Source organism: Perna viridis, chromosome 6, assembly GCF_037379345.1.
Source record: "Perna viridis isolate PV_CMFRI_1.1 ecotype Kerala chromosome 6, ASM3737934v1, whole genome shotgun sequence".
Classification (NCBI taxonomy): domain Eukaryota; kingdom Metazoa; phylum Mollusca; class Bivalvia; order Mytilida; family Mytilidae; genus Perna; species Perna viridis.
Genome location: NC_142450.1, coordinates 16625811 through 16641952, shown reverse-complemented (window position 1 = coordinate 16641952; position 16142 = coordinate 16625811). Strand labels below are relative to the sequence as shown.

The following is a 16142-nucleotide window of genomic DNA, read 5'->3' as shown; positions in this document are numbered from 1 at the left end:
ATCCCCGGGCCCGGGATTGGGAGGTCTTATGCAGGATTTCCCCTTAACAAAGGCAGGTGAGGCAGAATTGTCATTATCATACTACTTAAATTCAAAAAGACAATATCATTGTTTGCCTTTAAGGCCTCTTCTTTTCAAACCACTTAACATATAAAACAATTGACAAAATGTTTTGGCTTTTTCGCGAAACAAAACTTTCATTTAGTTAATATGGCCCGACAACATTTGTTAATATTTCTCATCATTTAAAGAACGAAATGACGATTCTTTCTAAATTCTTAAATCGTTTCAAAGAATGATTTTTTTAGATAAAATAATTATATGACACAAGGTCAGGAAAAGTTTCATTTGGTTGGTGTTGCGTAATATCTGACAGGATTTAACAGTAGTGTGTTGTTTTCCTTTCTTTTTTTTTCTTTTTTTTTAAGTTTTGTTTGTAGTATGGATACATTCTTGAAAATTAATTGATCTACAAATACTTCTGAGATGTGTAACATTCCTATTTTAGCGTTTTCCGTGTTTCGTGAATTATGCAATTCGTGTGCGTATAGCAATCGTGAATTAGACATTTTTCGCATAAAACACATTCATTTTGTATTTAAATACACTATAACTGGGAAAGTGTGTATATTTTACAACATTTATGAGATTGTATTACGCGGAAAATGTTACTACATTGATTAATAGGATAAATATGTTTTACTTATTATATAACAATTTAAGATAGCTTTGATAAATTTATACTTGTTGACCAATATACCAAGAGATGCCATTTTTACATAAAAAACACATTTTTATATAATTTTATTAAATTTAACAACTTCCCAATTTAAGAATTTATTTAACAATGTGTTTAAAATCGAATTATATATTTTAAATGCTTTTGCTCGTAAAAAAAAAGTTTCATTGTGTGCTTGAACTTTTCCCAATAGACACTCCCTCATTGTTGGTAATAATAACTCGATCAATCGTATTTGAGGACGACATAATTATCGTTCAGTAAATCTTATATGACGACATCGTTAGACTAGATAAGATTCTAAATGAGGATGGTCTGTTCATAGCAATAAAAATATACTAAGTCAAAAAAGTTGCGTTTCGTGAGTTTTGTTTCGAAATTAAGCGAGGGATAAGATAATTTCTGGTATAAATAATCGGTCGTGTTTTGAAACATGTTCGTGTAACTTTGTACAATTTGCGGATCGTAGGTATATATCGTGGGATCATGTGCGTGGGCATTGTATGAACGGGATGGGGAATGTTACACGTTTCAGGAGTGATATGTAATGAGCATTTTTAATTTTTTTTTTAATAGGCTTCTGGAACAGGGTTATGTTGCTACAAGATTGAAGTCATCACTACAGAAGTTTTATGGTCGTCATCATGAACTCGTGGATCGTTATGATGTATCCATCAGCACCATGAAAACCGATTTATTCAAAGGGTCATAGTTTACCTTTCCTCGTTTATCTACCCCGGACTTGACTTTTTATGAGCAACTCGACGGGTGTTTCTAGAAAAGCAGAGGACGCTTACACTTATCGGTGCACCTGGTCCATGTTCCCAGTTTTTAGTGGAGTCCGAGTTGTTCATTTGCTTTTGTTACTTTGTATCTATGATTTTAGTTACTTTATGTTCTTTGTTGTGTATGTCTGTTTTCCATGTCTGGTCTTTGTTCCTGGATTACATTCTTTTGATAATCGCTATAACCTTGGTTCCCTTGATTATTCTTTAAAAGAATATATCGTTTCAATCATTGTGTTTTTTCTATTGATTAGCCATCTTTGCCAGAAATAATCGCCTGTAATATTCTCAAAAGCAACATTTTGATGTATTTGTTATTAATTTCTAATGATTCTGTTCATAAGAAGACAATGACACTAAATCCAAATGAAATGAAACCAAAACATCCAACGATACATTTGGAAATTGGCCTTATAAGAAAATGTTCTTTTTACTGACCATACAATGACAATATCAATGACACGTATATGAATGTGTGCAAGCATATTGTATCATACCTTTAGTCTACCCTATCCAGTTGTCATATTAATGTCATTTCAACTACTTTCCGTGATAAACCCATTACATCAATTCCTTTTCAGACTACTTTTATCGCAAAAATATTTTAATACGTGTAGTTTTTTCTTAGTGGTTTTGTAATACATGAAGTAATTAGGTTTGTTGAGTTGGTACTTGTTGCATTTTTTAATTCTTCAGATAAACGTAAGAAACTGGATCAACTAATATCTTAGACAAATTCAAATGTTAGGTGAGTGACCTTTGATTTACTAATAGTTAGACATATTAACTAGGCTAAAGTACACAAAATAACAATTGTTTCACCTTCACCTGACCATTATCATGTAGTGAATGTATCCTTGAAGATTATATTAGCATGTTCATCTTTAAAATTTTCTGTATAGCAATTCCTTCATATACTAGTATTAATTGAAACATCATCGCTGTTTAACAGGAACCAGAGTTGTATCAAACTGTTGTTTCGCATAACAAAATCCCGAAAATGGAAATGAAATGAAAGGACCAGCAAAAAACAAATTATGAATGAAAGTATCTATATATTTTGTAACCTAATCACAGTTGTACCTTACTATCTTTGCTCCTTGAGAAAATACTCGTGATGACGATCATAAATATGTAAATTTACATATAGAAATAAAGCTTATGGTCTATATTTTAAAAATTGCAATTTCAGGTATTCAAGAATTTCAAAACCAACAAAACAACAAAGACAGAAAAACATGTCGAGGTTTTTCGTCAAAAACGTGTCTTACCCGACGTCATGAAAAAATGTTCTATGCGTTTTCGATTTAATCGAAGTTCGGGTGTGTTTGTAAAATAACTCCAAATTTAATTGTATACATTCCTTAACTATCGTGTTTTGTGGCAATCATATTTAAAATTTTTATCTTATTATTTTCTTGTTTTTGCAAGGTCCTAACTTCCATTTTTTTTAATCTAAGGTGCTCATTTATTCTTTAATTAATCTGTGTTATCTATGTCTTCTTTTAATGGTCTTTTCTTTGACACTGAATTATTAATATCTTATTACCTTTTCAATCATTGTTACCTTGCATTAATTTTAATAATAATCATTCTAAATATAAAAGTTCTTCACGGGTTATAATTTATTGGAGTAGAGAACTAGTATACGACAGATCTAAATGGAGTAATTTAATAACAAAAAAAATGCTTTTAAAACATAAATTATTGGATTAGTAACAATACAATACATAGATAGAACTTGGGATTAAAAAATATGAGCAATAAGTTAATTTCTTACCCTATCCCTTTTTACAGTTCGGCTGCGCATTAAAAATGATTTATTTTTCATCTTGGATTTTACTAGATTGACAAACTACAATTAACTACATTTAACATGAAAAAGAAAATAATAATATCAACACACACACACACACATATATTCAGTACTCAAATTCTAAACTATATATCGGTATAACGACTATGGTGGTATTATGTTATGATGTTGTCGTCGTTGTCGTCGCCGTTGTCGTCGCCGTTGTTAAATTAGTTGGTGAAAAATTTAGTTGCTATGGAACAAGTGTCATGAAATTTTGATATTTTAACCAACCTGGTACTTGAGAAACTTGCTATTCAAAAGAGGATTACTAATTTGGTTTTTTTTGTCACTGACTGGGATTTGTTTACAACGATTTCTTGTTTCCCTTTACTGAAAAGACATACTTATCACCGTTCAAAAATGACTTCATAGGTCGTATGCTATCTTGATGAACAATGCTTCCTCCAAAGTCTGACTTGAGATTTGTTTTATACGCTTTAGATTGCTGCTTCGTGTGTCTAAATATTCTTAGAGTCTGAAATCATCGTTATAAAGTTATTTTTACAAGAATAGCATACTGTTATTAATTTAATACTGTTTTCTTTGGAAAGAAAGTAACTAGTGCATACCTTAAACCTTTTTTTTAAGTAATGCCCTACAAAAAAAATAAAAAACTATCAAAACCCCATTATTCTGAAAAGGTTATAACAGGCTAAACTGAATATATGCGTTCAAGAACAATTAAGAACAATTAAGAATCACACAAAAAGTAAATAGCAAAAAAGAAAATCCAAAACAAAACTTTTCATTTCATTTTAATTGCTATTTTAGTGGAGTCCGAGTCACTCATTTACTTTTGTTACTTTGTATATATGATTTTAGTTACTTTATGTTCTTTGTTGTGTATGTCTGTTTTCCATGTCTGGTCTTTGTCCCTGGATTACATTCTTTTGATTACCGCTATAAACTTGGTTCCCTCGATTACTCTTTCTGTATGTCGTAAACAATTTTTGCTACCTAAATCCATGTTCTTAAGAGTAAAATAATAACCAGGTATTCAAAAAGAAAAATACAAATTGATGATGATTTAAAATTTATTATGAAAACCTACTGTATAAATTTCAGACACTTTGATCTTTTAAATCGGTTGTGGGCTTGACAATGTGCTTACTGTAAAATGTTTCGGTGAGTTCTTAACCAGTTAACCGACTAATTATTAAACAATATGATTTTAAATTGCGTTAAATGTAATTGGTTTCTTTCCAGATTTATTGCAAAATTTCTTTACTATTCATTACATAAAAAACATAAAATGCTACTTTTACGTTGAGTTCTAGTTGATCATTTATGTAGATACACCGTTAGATTTCATTCTGCTGATGTGTTACGTATGCAACATGTACTTTCAGTCGGGAAGCCAGTGACACAGGAGAGTTCTTTCTAAAGTCCAAAGTCACATGATTTCAAGTCCTAAATCGACGTCTTTTTTATCGTTTCAACGGCACGACTAAAAGTTCTAATTTCACTTACTTATCGTGTTTCAAAACATTATCAATGGTATCTGTAGCTTCCTGCATAATTTATATTTTTACTTACTCTTCAGTCGCCTGAACATACAAGAAAGTAGTTCATAATGACACGAAGTAGTCCCAGTATTGCACCCTATCATACTCCTTGTTTAGTAGAGGTATACAAACTTGGTGTCATCTGAAAGCTGAATGAATCGGCAATTATACTCTAAAAACTTCATTTTCTTTATTCAGTGTAGGGTAAAACAATTCTGAACAAAATCTCTAGGCCCCTTGATATGGCTAAATTTCAATACGAAAGTAGTGATTTCTGCACCTGTCTACTTTCACTTTACCGTTCTTTCTTAGAAGGCACATAAGGTATGTTGATATTTTTATGAGAGTTAAGGTAAAGGGTGACCATCATAATGATACCCCTCTAGCACCATCAGTACTAATGTAAAAAAAAATGTTGAGCCTTATAAAAAGCTGAATTTAACATAGAAAGTAATGGAGACCAGAAATAGTGGTATGACACCTCTAGAGAAGTGTTTCTAATAATAGGAAAGCTATCTTTAGATTCCTTATAAGATGGTTTGAGAAATTAATATTTTGTAATTATTAAGTTCAAAATAGCTGCTTTATGAACATAGGATTGAAAAATGAAAGCCAGAGGTACATGTACATAGTAAGAACTTTTTGTATATGTACAAATGTATTAAAGAAAAAAATCAGCGGTGTGATTTTATATGTCTTTCTCCATAAATAATTAAAGACATATTGAATGTAGTATTTTCCTTGGATGATGAAAAATATAATTTTCAAAAGAGGGGTTTAAAACAGTAAATGAAAAAAATCTAGAAATGGTTGAATTCTGTACCTACTATATTTATATTTCATTTTCATTTGATGTGAGGTTTTCTCTGCAATACACTCTACTTACTAGATTGGTAAAAAATTCTGATTTCATCATCTGAATCTATGTTTCTGTTTTTAGATGTGTGATATTTTAGCAGAGGAATGAAACTAATTGATATTTGTGTGTGTGTGTGTGAAAATCTTACTTGTGCTTCCATCTGCTTTGCAGTTTAGATTATTTATCATTTTGAATTTATCCATTGGCTTGTTTGTACACATTAGTACACTCCTTAATTTATTTTATACATTAAAAAAACAAACTTTCTCATGTTCTTGTGGGCTAGTTCCATATACACTGCTATTGGACTCAAACTTCTAAAAATAAATACGACACATTAGACCTCGAGCAGAGGTTCCAATCCAGAATTGAACTTTATCCCCAGTATAGTGAGGGAAGGAATTTTTCGCAGGTAGAATTTGAGAAAAAGCATTATATTATGCAAAACAAAAAACAAACAAACAAACAAAAACAAGAACAAAAAAAGGTCCCCCAATTTATTATTTATGGAGGGGAGCATAAACCTAGCACGCCTTTCCTTGGATCCCCCAGACCTACACAGGTATATGCTAACGCACAATGTCCATTTACTATTAACTTTAAATGACTTCATCGTGTGACAAATAAGTCCGTGAATCCAGCAAAATTTCTAAATTTTGTTAACGGCAGATTCGGAATATATAATATATTAGAAACAAATAAAAGAATGCATTATTTACTTTATAAACGAAAAAAAACATTCAACAAAACTGTACACTAGTATATCCTTTGCCTCATCATCGTGACATGTCATTAAGCTTCAATCAGGTTATTTGGTTATTTAGATGGATGTTTTAAGTACCATTCTGTGTAAGAATCAGTCAATGGGTGGCACATCATTTTTCTCAATTTTTCTTCTTTGCCTCAAATATATTCAATACATCTGTTTAATTTCTGAAAACTTTAAATTAATACTGAAGCATCAGTGAAAATAGATATTTTTTACTGGTTATATAGGAAAAAAGTACGGGAAATTTTTCTAGCCATTTTTCCACAGTGCATTTCAACTAAATTTGACATATCAATATCTTAAAAAGGCAAACCTTACAAACACTTTGATGGTTATTTCTGAAATTATGATGCATAAATACTCGGATAGTGCAATAAAATATCAATACAAATATTTTTCTTTATGTGTCACACTTTATACATATTTTGCCTGATTCTTAGACATAGAAGTACTTAAACTAATCCAGCAAGCTTAATATGCTGTCGTTTCTTTTGTAATCAGCATTACGTCACACAGTTTAACACAGCGCCTATCGCAACACCATTGGTTATAACTATTTCTTAGATTCAAACAATTTTAAGAACAAATGAATACATTAAAATGTAGCCGCAAATTAGGTTAATTGGTTTGATTCATATAACTGTAAAACATATCGTTCATGTTCAAAAACGTATATCCAGAATACAGAATTTCAAACGTATACCTAATTGTTACGAGATAAAAAGAAAATGAATTAAATGCGCATAATTAAATTGTAAAGAAAAAATGATTTTTATAACCTTCTCATTCATTATTGCAACAGACTATTCTTATTCCAATTATTGCATATTCATTGTGATTTATTTTAAATTCAGGATCGCATGCACTGTCACGTGTTACCTCAAAATTAGCAAATTCTCGTTTAAAAAACGTACTATCCATTGATTAAATTGTGTTGCTTCCAATGATAAAGCATTGCACACCTTTTTCCTTTTCAAATTTTAACCTAAGTCTTATAGTTGCTTTTTTAGTGACGTAGAGTAGAAAATATGCACTAACTCCATCAACGCATCATTTAATAGGGAATTGTTAATCTGACGGTTCACTCGATAACAGTTTGGCCTATGCAGGCTTTACTAAGATACATCTTGAAAGTAAAACAATGATGATCTCAAATTTTCCTACTGCAAGGAGTATTGTCAACGAACATGTAATATTTCACATTTACTATTGTTATCTCTTAAAAGTAGTTTCAGTAGTATGCTATAAACGTTTAAAATTTCTATATAACGTATACGCTTGCATCCTTAATTTCCATCTAAGCAATACATTATTATTATTATTATTATTATTATTATTATCCTCATCATCATCATTTCAAACTGGGAGCGTTCGTTTAAACGAAAGATAAGAGCGTTCGTTTATTTTTGTACTTCGATTATTTCCTTAGTTCAACTTCTTATATTTTTTTATATTTTCAATTCATATATTTTCATTTATTCTTTTTGCATTATTTGTTAATATAATTATTTTTCATCGTTCGATCGTCTGTCGTGCGTTTAAACGCTCGCTAGGAGCGTTCGTTTATCGTGCGTTTAAATACACACTGGGAGCGTTCGTTTATCATGCGTTTAAACGAATGATAGGAGTGTTCGTTTTTCGAGCGTTTAGTAAGCTTTTAGCGTGTGTTTGGTTATCGTGCGAACGGTAAACGGTAAACCTAAACGTCTCAAGGAGTGTAGTAAATAAATTGTTAACTGTATCCAATATTTATTGACTAATGAATTAGGTCTATATTGAGAAAAAAAACTAGTTTTTCTTTGTTCTTACGGACAAAAGATTGTATACCATTTGTAGTAGTTTTTGTTTTATTTGTTTTGAGCATGCGCATTAACTCTAGGATATTTTTTTCTGTTAACGAGTATTATAACAAATTATATCATCACTTTATTACTTTATGTAAGAAATACATTCTGTGCCAAAATTTTATTACATATATAACGAACACAATCGTTATTTTACACTAAAAGATGTCTGTATCAAGCATGAATAGACGTATTTACATTTGTTGACGACATTGGCGAAAACAATAAATAATATATTTTCCCGTTGTTTTCGAACTGAAATCTCCTACAACTCAAAGGTAAATGACGTTACAATTTAATTTAAAATTAAATTGTTTCATTGACGTCAAAAAGTTATTCGGCCGGGCTCATTCGGAGCAAAATGACAATTGTGAATTCATGTATAAGTTTCATCTTTGTCCAGATGCCTACGAATCAAACTGGACTCTGTGGAACATTTCAGTCATACGAAAATGTAACAAACGAAAACAGTCTTTGGTAGGATATTATAGAGGAAATAATTTGACTATTTAATTGTTTTCAGATGGAGTTTTGGACGTTATATGAAGACAAAAATACACAAGTAGCACTTGGACAATCCATGACTTATTCACATGAAGAGATGTGCTGACGGTCAAACAACCTTCATATATGATGAATACCAAATTATAATGTCGTTCAGAAGTGGTTTACTGTCCAGCTATCAGCATTGTCCTTTTTACTTTTGTATAGAAGCCGACTTGAAACTCTACACTGTTCCTGATAAATCTCTCTATGCACCGCCAAGATTGTTTTTCTCATCATGCGTTCGGCTTTCCGACATTCAAGTTTTGCTTATCGCAGTTCATCAGTGTACCATTTAGTATGGCACCATTTAGTATTAGGTCGAACGGTATTTCCTTTTTCTGCATAGGAGCATGATCGTTTATAATTCGAGTCAATTCCGACGCATAAGTCGACACAAGATCTTCAACAGTACCATTCGGATTTTGGAGTGCATGCGATAGGTTGACATCTTGAACAAAATCAGTTCTCGTTTTTTTTAAGAGACAAGAGCCAATTAGAGTTATCTACCTTTGTATGTGAATGGCATGCTGTGTGTATTGTTTTTGTCTTTCGTCAATGTCTAAGTTTGCGTGAAGGGAGGGGGCAAGACCGTAACCCTATGGTACCGAATTAGGCTTTTACAGTTCGGATCCCATATTCAGTTTAATTTTAAAGGTATTTAAATTTAAACAGATCAGAATTAGAGTGAACCATAAAGTGGCTCACTTATTCATTCTTTGCGTGAACCACACAGACATGATTAGCTGGCCGAAAATTGAAACTATGACATTGTAAATGTTCAAAACAACTTTTCTACCATGCCAAAATATGACAACAGAAGTAACGCGCAATTCAATGCACAAACCACTTACTACAAGCAAAAAAAGTTAGTTTATAACAACTTATAGACAGTAAATATAGAAAACGATAGATTGCATCCCCAGTTTTCAAACATCTTGATCAGAGTCTCTCTTCTTTTAATATTCTTGATCCTCCCATGGCCTGGAAAATGAACTAATATTCTATAACAACTTTGTTGTAAACCATTGTGTCCTATTCATACGGCTACTAAAACTGGAGTCTTTCTGAGAGGTAAAAAAATCTTAGTCTTTATTGTGTCTGAACTTCTTTCTTCTTTTTCCGTTAGAATTTTTAAAAGGAATCTGGTTTGTTTTACTAACTCGTTTAGTATAATCCGTTCAGAGCAACGCCCGATCCAAAGTGGGTGCATGGGATTGGGATTCCCTTTTTTTTTTTGTTTTTGTTATTTTCATGTGTAAAATTGACAAAAAGCGGTAAATAATATCCTAACACACAAATCCTTTTCTGAGGAAGTCCAATCATATACAGACAAATGCAACAACAAAAAATGTGTATGACTTTTATATGTACAAAAATAAATCTCAAAACCTTAAATCTTTCCATCAAAACGTAAGGTAGACTAGATATTTTACATGTGTCTCTTTTCTTAAAACAGTCCGGAAACTAGACAAATTGTCCGTAAACGATTCCGTGTTATACAATTTTAGCACAATTAATAGTTTAAATATGTGACCATTTGCAACTTCAAACTTATTTTGTAAAGCCCATGTTGCAGATCGAATCGAAAACATTGTGTTTATTTTATTTGTCATTCAGTTAAGAATACTTAGATATACATTGTAATATTCTACGGTATCTTATTATCTCTTAATCATTGAAAATGCACTAAAATGCAACCAATTTTAGGGGCATTTTTGTTCTGTACCATCTTTACATGTTACTTGTTTTCCGACACCTACAATAACTAATTTCACTTAAATCACTTATCAACTTGTATTGGAGTCGATTGATCTTTGACCCCTCCTCTAATTAATGCAAAATAGCGTAAAACTTTACCACTTTTCAATTAGAAAAGACTGATATTCAAAAACTACATTGATTTATCTTTCCATTGACATATATGATATAGCCGTATACCCTCTAGGCCCATTAAAGTTCGAAAAATCCTTAGCCGTCCACAGCATTAGTAAGCGATTCCCACAAATGTTCTTTTTCTGAAGTTTTACGCATCCAACTCGATATAAGTAATCATAATGCGCCCATTGCATTTATTGAATGTCAATCATTTTCGCTATATCCGTTTTAAAGAGAAATATGGATATGTGATCATACCGACAAGGAGAAATTTGCGAAAAGTCTTAGAAGTACAGAATGGTCTATGATTCTTAAAACAAGAATACTGATGAAATGTGTGAAATTTTACACATACTTTCCTCAACCTTGCAAAAAAATGTATCCCCATTAAATCAATTGCAGTACGTACGTTTCAATGACAACCCTTGGCTCAACAATAATATAAGAAGAGCTATTCGAATACGAGATAGATTACAGGAAAATCGATTAGATCAAAACTAGACTGGGGTATAAGAAAGTACAAACAACAGCGGAATAAAGTTAATAATATGAAAAAAGTAGGAAAAGAAAAGCTCGAACAAAATATAGGAAATGTCATTCTAGAAATGCGTCCAATCCCAAGACTTACTGGAAACTTATGAAAACGCTACTGAAAGCAAATAAAGGCTCTTCAACTATATCTCCTTTCAAATACTTAATCAATGGTGAGATAGCCTACGAAGACGAGGCAAAATGTAACGTACGTAAAAATTACTTCTCCATGATCTCGTTACTCGACGAGGAGAATGTAGAACTTCTAACTTTTTAAACTCGAACAAACGAAAAAAATATCCGATATAACATTGGATATACCGGATATTTTGAAAATACTTGACCCAAACAAAGCCTCAGGTTCAGACATAGTCATAGAATGTTGAAAATGTTCCCTGAAGTTGTTGCTATTCCACTTCAAATATTATTTAAAAAAGCCCTACAAACAGGAAAATATCCTTCCAGTTGGAAGCTTGCAAACGTTATTTCTATATTTAAAATTTCACCAATAAGCTGCGTTGGCAAAGTAATGGAAAGATGTATATTTAAATATGTATATAACCATCTGGATTGAAATAATTTAATTTACAAATATCAATCAGGGTTTCTTCCAAAATTTTCTACGGTTCATCAATTATAAGAAATGTATGATTGTATTCTGAGCACCCAAGAGAAAAGGGCATTCAACTGAGTTTTATTCCGTGATTGTATGATTGTGTTCTGAGCTCCCTAGAGAAAAGGGCATGCAACTGTTTTATATTATATGATTTCTCAAAAGCTTTTGATAAGGTATAATGGCACGGAGGGCTGATATACAAAATGAAATCCTATGGTTTTGACGGAAGCTTACTCGACTGGTTGAAAGACTATCTATATGCAAGAAAAAAAGAGTGGTATTAAATGAATCATAATCATCCCTTTGCAATATTTCAGCTGGAGTCCCCAAAGGGTCTGTTTGGAGGCCTTTACTTTTTATTATTTATGTTAACGATATTGCTGACAAACTCATTTCCGTATGTAGATTATTTGCCGATGATACCTCTTTTAATGTTTCTAGTCAAATCACAGAACATATTAAAAATATAGTTGATCAAGATTTGACAGAATTGGATAATTTGTTTTTTTAAATGGATTATGTCACTAGAAGACGGAAATAATGATATTCTCGAATAGAAAAGTTCCAGATCTCAAATTTACAATGAATGATACAAACATGTCTTTTCCCAAAACTCATACGCATCTTGGTGTCACTTTTAGTGATGACGCTAAGTGGGGCTGCCATGTTGAAACAATTATTAACAGTTTCAAAAACACCTTAATATTCTTCGTAAACTCAAATTTAAAATTTTCAGACATAATCTCGAGAAACTGTACCTTGTTTTTGTACGACCTTTATTTGAATATGCATGTGAAGTTTGGAGTAATTGTTGTACTTGCTATATTAATAAATTATGTTTACAACTCGAAGCGGCTAGAATTGTAACTGGTCTACCGACATTCGCAAGTAAAGAGATTTTGTATAGAGAGGTTGGATGGGGACTTCGTATAGTACAATCACAAGTTATTTAAGGAATGTTTACAATATTTGAACAGGTTATACAATATAACCTGGTTTGGGGCAGTTTATGCTTAATAGGCCGCGAAGCGATCTGTTTTAGCGTAAACTGTCCAAAACCAGGTTATATTGTATAACCTGTTTAAAAAAATCATGACCCTCATCAACTAGTCAAAAAATACACGACCCCCTTCAAGTTCTGCTATTTTTTTTCTTTGGCCCCCTTACTTTTTTGCCGGCCCACCCCTGGGGATAAATAATGACCGGTCCCTTAGTATTAAATATGATAAATTGTTGTTTGAAAACTTCAAAGATAATTTAAACTCACGACTATGGCAAGCCAAAGTGGACAAAAATGAGCATTTTCTAATATTAATAAATGATTTTCTAATATTACAAATTCATTTTTAAAGGTGTTTTTAGAAAAGCAGTGGACGCTTACAAATTAGATTTCTAATATCACTAAAGACTTTTTTAATATAAAAAATTCAATGGAATTTCTAACATAAAAAAAACATTTTTTATTATAAGAAATTGATTTTCTAATATTAGAAAATGGATTTGTCGTATCCAGTTACGATTTTTTAATATTAGAAAATCATTTTGTAATATTAAAAAATGTGACTGATTTTCTAATATTACAAATTCATTTTCTAATATTACTTTTACGCGTTTGCGCAACTCTGTTCATAGAAGGCGTGGTCAAGTGACCTCCGGTCGAGGTCTAAGTGTCCACGGGCCTGATCTTGAAATTAACTAATTTCAACAGGCGTCGTGACCTCTGAATGTCTGACTCATTACAGTTGTTATACCAGAGTCGGGGTAACCAGGGGTGCTTTGAACGGGGCTTGAAAGCAAACTCCTTGAAGTTGGGCAGTAACCTGTTACACAGGTAAGGGATGTAATACGAGTCTACCAGTTCGTCGCGTATTTCGTCAAAAGTAATGAAGTCGTCGAAGGTAAGTATACCGTCATCAGCAACGTTAACCCTATAAGTGGACTCAGGTCTGCCTTTCCTTTGGGCGTAGTACTTGGCATTCTGAGTAACGCGGTGTGATATAATGTCATCAGGAGTAGCTGTATTAACTAATCTCCTGATGTCCGCGGGGGCTCTACCGTTCTGAAGTCCATCACGAACAATGGTCTTTTGATCGGATGTCAAAGAATGGCAAGGGACCGTCGTATGCTTGGCATTGCCATGCACAACATTGGGGGATTTTCCCCAATGTACTCGACTATAGCCGTATATATGACAGGCTCGCAAACAAACCACGTAACTCGCTTCTTGTAACAAGAATTTCGGGCTAACGTGGAATACTTGCGATATGCTACGACAATAGTCGATGGGTCAGACTGAGGGTCCAACGAAATAAACGTTTTCTTGGATCTCTTGCCATAAATGCCGTCACGGCATTCAATATAACGCAGTGAATTTTGTGCAGACCTTATAAAGTAAAAGGCCATAGTGGAATTCTTGGCGGACTGCCAAGAACCACAATCGTCGGGATATTCACTGTGTTTTTTCAACAAGCGACGTTGCCTGTTGCTGGTGTCATCAAGAACGAAGTAAACGTTTTGCTTGACACCAGGTGGGTAAAAACTTTTATCTAATGACCAGTTTACACATGTAACGCTTTACCGACCCACTAGAGTGTTCATTCAAATTGGGGGAAATGATACCAATACAGCAACATCAGCAAATACCGTTTTTAGTCGCATTTGTAATTTTGTAGAGACATTAATTCAACAGTGCGGGGTTGGAGAAGTTATAATTGGTAGCTAATTCCCACGTTTTAAACCAAGGGGTATGACAACAGATGCTTGTGAGGAAAAAAGTTCTATCAACAGATTACTACAAGACAAATTTAGAAACAGTAGCAGAGTTATGTTTTGGAAAGTAAGAGGACTTATAAATCCTAAGGAGAGTGCATTTCTTCAAGACGGTGTCCGTTTAACCGAAGAAGCAGAAAAGACATATGTCAGACAAATTAAATTAGCCATGTTTTGTAAACTTTTTAAACATGAAGTATTATTTCGTTTGTTTTAGCATGTTTGATATTCGTTTTCTAATAAATAAAGTATAGAAATTCCATTTATCTTTTCATCAAGATGTTACGAAATGGTTGAATATTACATATACTATAACACGTATTACCAATGGCAGCATTTATTAGTACATACAAAGTAAACAACTATACCTTGGAGTTTGTATCTAGTCGCCATTTTGAATAGTCTACGAGTGGAAAGACACGTTTATGTAATAAAATAACTTTGAATCATAAAAAGTTATGGATCATTTGAACCTGAGTATTGTATACGAGTATTGTTGATCATTGATTTTTTTTGCTAATAAACAATTTAGTATTGTTTATGAGTATTGTAAAGTGTAATCGTGTCTCCATGTAGGTGATAACTGGTTTGGTCGACGTGTCTGCAATGCCAAAGTTATTTACCATACATCATTGTTTTTGTTTATTTAAATGCAAATAAATAGCTAGGTAACTCCTTCACATCACCAGACTTTGCGAACTGATCGTGCGACGATAAATATCCAGAATAGTAGTTGATATATTATTTTCAATGGTCATTGAAAAATAGAAAAATAAACACTATATAGATACAAAGAAACTTTTATTCAATAAAATAAATCAATATTTCGGTACCAGTCTTTACCAGACTTTTGTGCTCTTTACCACTCTTTGTTTAATAGGACCTATAATGAGAGTGTATTTTTAGTAGCTAATACCGGGAACCAGTTTATGTACACGTGGTCCTCGACGTGGATTCGCATACTTTTCTTGTAAGTCTTGATTTTCCTTCGTTGATTGAACTAAGCAAGTTATTATATCATGATCGATAGAGAAGCCGTTAACACGTTCCGATTGCAGAAAATTTCTAATGATAGAAAAGGATTGTAATATTTTAAACTATAATACTAATAGGGAAATTAATATTTTTACCATTCTTTCGTTTAGAATTAGAGGCAAAGTTTTTTCAAAGACTGTTTATTAGCCGAGCAGTCATGACTTCTTGAGTTGGCAAGACGAATGGGGGAAAATGACCCACAACCTTTTCTAACTTCTCACGCACACAGGTTCGACAATACACAATTAAAAATAAACATGTTAATTCACTCTTCCATGCTTTTTTTGCTGTTTTACATCACTTTACTACATAGCTTTTGCTTCTACTTATCATTGAATTGAAACAAATATTTATACAGTTCCCAAATTCTCCCTTAGTTATACATGGACAGACTCTATAGTTAAACCACTG

At 32.4% G+C, this 16142-nt stretch overlaps 1 protein-coding gene and 1 long non-coding RNA gene across 3 annotated transcripts in view; one reads left to right on the top strand and one right to left on the bottom strand.

Annotated features, from left to right (window-relative positions):
* LOC148613864 (uncharacterized) overlaps positions 1-16142 on the top strand; it is a 135317-nt gene that overhangs the window by 22344 nt on the left and 96831 nt on the right. The window lies entirely within an intron of this gene.
* Positions 2507-15104, bottom strand: LOC148613868 (uncharacterized). Of its 2 annotated transcripts, none has more exons than XR_015923495.1 (3): positions 15065-15104; positions 4919-5036; positions 2507-3977 (listed from the first exon to the last, which is right to left on the bottom strand). It is a non-coding gene; the product is annotated as an uncharacterized LOC148613868 (long non-coding RNA). The 2 variants fall into 2 exon arrangements; XR_015923494.1 differs by having other exon boundaries at positions 2507-3857.